A 242-nucleotide genomic window follows, 5' to 3' on the forward strand; every position below is an offset into this window, starting at 1 on the left:
GCTGGAACACCTCCCATCTGAGGACAGGCTGAGAGAGTTGGGGTTGTTCAGCCTGGAGAAGAGAAGGCTCCAGGGGGACTTTATAGAGGCCTTCCAGCACCTGAAAGGGGCCTACAGAAGGGATGGGGAGGGGCTTTTTACAAGAGAATGTAGCGACAGGACAAGGGGTCATGGATTCAAACTGTAAGAATGCAGATTTAGTCTAGATATTAAGAAGAAATTCTGTACTGTGAGGGTGGTGA

Source organism: Pterocles gutturalis, unplaced genomic scaffold (assembly GCF_000699245.1).
Source record: "Pterocles gutturalis isolate BGI_N339 unplaced genomic scaffold, ASM69924v1 scaffold12493, whole genome shotgun sequence".
NCBI classification, from domain to species: domain Eukaryota; kingdom Metazoa; phylum Chordata; class Aves; order Pterocliformes; family Pteroclidae; genus Pterocles; species Pterocles gutturalis.